Raw genomic sequence first — 3,528 nt, 5'->3', positions numbered from 1 at the left:
ATATATGATTTATTTGAGATTACGACATTTTGTATATGGAAAGAATATACTGAAGAAAGAAATTTGCAAAAATGAGAAGAAACAGAAAAAAATATAAAGAGAATATACATGCTTTTGCGTCATAACACATCTTCCGCTACATAAACGCTTTTATTTGACAAAGCTATCTCTAGGCAGGTTGTGTAATATAGATCGATCCCTTCGTGACCAGCACCATAAGGATATCAGGCGCGTCATGTTTCATATAAAATTGTCTCTAAGTATATGCATCGAAAGTAGGCATATTATATATCATACTGTATACAAAACATATGCAGACGGAAGCTTTTTCACACTGTTCAACGTAGATATACACGGTAACAAGAGAGATGCGTACTCCACATGTTACATTCTAATTATTCATGGCAAGATTTTTTCATCGAAGAAGTCATCAGTAAATATGGGAATAAAATTATATAATATATGGTACTACTACTACTATATAAAATATACATATAGAGTTTACAATTCCGTTACATGTTGTATTAACCATACATACATACATACATACATACATACATACATACATCATACATACATACATACATATATATATATATATATATATATATATATATATATATATATATATATATATATATATATATATATATATCCATTCACCATGTTGAATCACTGGAATCTACAAGATTTTTTCATTCTCTCTGCGTGTGGAGTTCAGCGATCCGACATGGCGAATGGATATATATATATATATATATATATATATATATACATTCATTTAATGTAATATATATGTATGTTTGTGTATGTACACACGTCCATATACATATGTCTATATTATTTGTGTGTGTGTGTACCTGTGTGTATGTACGCGTGTGTGTCTGTACGTATATATCAATGTAAGTGTATATGTATGAGTTTTTGTGAAAACAAATTGAATTGTAATATCTGCGACGTGTTTCAAGTAGAAATGTTTGCCTTTAAAGTTATTTGTTTGAAGATCTTTTAGCTGTGAAATTACGATCATTGTTTGAACATCCTAAACTTCTCCTAAGTAAATAGAAGAATAACTAAGAAAATTGTAACAGGCTTGCTTCAGAAGTAAAATAATGTGTCTCTCCTGTTTAGCGTATAATACGTTAATAGTAACAACAACAACAACACAACAACAACACAACAACAACAACAATAATAATAATAATAGTAATAATAATAATAATAATAATAACAACAATAATAATTGGGAGAAGTAAATATCAAAAGAGGAATGTTTCAAGAGGACAGTCTGTCGTCTCTCCTATTTATTCTCTGCATACTGCCGCTAACGAGCGTTTTAAGAAAGATGCGTGTAGAGTACATGCTAGGCAGGGTGAAAGTAAACAACCTGTGGTATATTAATGACTTAAAGCTATTCGCCAAGACTGAGAAAGATATTGAGAGTTTGACGGCAACTGTGCAAATGATTAGCAAAGGTGGTGGCATGGAATTTGGGATCGAGAAATGTGGTGTAATGCTTTTTAAAAGGGGGAAATACAGTAAAAGCCATGGGGTAAAGCTAGAAACTGGTAAAACTATAAAGGAAGTCAGAGAGGAAGTAAATAAGTACCTGGGTATCATTGAAAGAGATAAGATGAATGAACACAAGATGAATGAAATGTACAGCAAAGAATAAGTGAGGAGAACTTGGCTTGTGCGCCACTCAAAGCCCAATGACCTCTATAAGATTAGAGCAATTAACAAGTGGGCGGTTCCTTTGATGAGATAGGAATAGTATCTTGGAAGAAGCATGAATTACAAGAGATAGACCGGAGAACATGTTAATTAAGGACAATGAGCTACGAAGATACCCCAAGAGTGATGTGTGAAAATTATAAGGAAAGAGGAAAGAAGGAGGACGGGCATTGGTGTGTTGTGAAAGTTGTGTAAGAGAAGAGGATAATATTGCGGCTTGGTATGTCAACGGTAGTAAAGAAGAAATGATTGAATCAGTGAAAATTCAGGGAACCTTAAAAGTGAAGGAAGCCGTAGATCCAACACAATTTAAGAAAGACCAGAGGGAGTAATGGAAAACGAACATTACAAAATATACTGGAAATCTAACATGCAGTGCGACGAAGTCAAAGAGGCGAGACGACCAGATATTGTACTCATCCATAAAGGTAAAAAAGAAGTAAAGATAAGAGATGTTGCAATACCAGGCGATTCGAGGGTGAAATATAAGGAAACAGAAAAGAGTGAGAAATACCAGCCTCTGCGGGACGAAATAGGAAAGTTATGGGATATGAGGAAAGTAATGGGGATATCGTTGGTAATTGGAGATTTAAGAGCAGTTGCCAAGGGCTTTGAAAAACATATTAATAATATTTAAGCTGCTACCAGGCTCGAGGTGATCCAGAAGGCTTACGTTACTGATAAGTATTACCAAGTCTAATTCAATCGTATTAATCAATCGAAACATAGTTGATCGACAGAAAAAAAAAACTTGAACTGTTATCTGTTAAATGTAATGAATTTCACCAAAATAATATTATCTGAAAACTACGTCATCTATTTAAGCAAGTATATGACCAGTACTACACAACCAGCACAATTGTAAATATGACCATGAAAACATTGAAATTTGATACCTTACTCTACTTTTCAGCCATTTGTAATGCAACAGGAGACATTATATTGAATATTACTTCTACAGTTTAAAATGTAGGTAGAGGTGATAACATGTAACTCCTTCCCTTATAAATATAGATAGATAGATAGATAGATAGATAGATAGATAGATAGATAGACAGACAGATGATCGTGGAACAATCATCATAACCATTAGACCAAGAACAAGTTCGAAAACAGCACGATTCCGTCTAATAATTGTATGCACATAACGCACCACTTATGTTGTCACATCTAGTGGAACTTCAACATTTTCTAAGTTTCATCAGGCATTTATTTCTGTACATATACAATAACCTAGCTTTCGAGATTCTTTTTCTCATATTAGAGGCGTTGACGATGTTGCAAGTGGCACACATGTGATACACCGGATCACATGGGATACCATATGTATATTTCCCTGGCGTACAGGACCCATAAATGATACACATTGCCAATTTTTTTCAATCGCAAAGTAACTCGAGATTTAGAGAAGGAAAAACCTTATATTACTCAGAGCGAATAGAGTAAGGGCTAACAACGGACGTTAAGGACACACTTATGAAAATGGTTTTTGCGAGGCGAAGAATGAACGGCGATGCTACGTTAAGCCAGCATGCAATGATTAGTTTTGTTGAGAAAGTGACTGGATAACACTAGATTTGCTTTTCCTTTTGAGGGGAAAAACATTCTTTAATTAATTCTCCCTACAGCTCCAAAATGTTGTGATTCAAGCAGCATCGGCAAAAGATACTGATTGATTTATTATGTGACTACAATTTTTGCCGTCCCTTGCATTACGATGGTTAATGCCTTTACCGGTGATGGATCAGATTACTGCTTTAAAAGTGATAGTTGTCGTATAGTTTAGTTTTTGAG

The sequence above is a fragment of the Octopus sinensis genome, linkage group LG5, assembly GCF_006345805.1.
Source record: "Octopus sinensis linkage group LG5, ASM634580v1, whole genome shotgun sequence".
Taxonomy (NCBI): Eukaryota; Metazoa; Mollusca; class Cephalopoda; order Octopoda; family Octopodidae; genus Octopus; species Octopus sinensis.
This window is presented reverse-complemented; position numbering follows the sequence as displayed.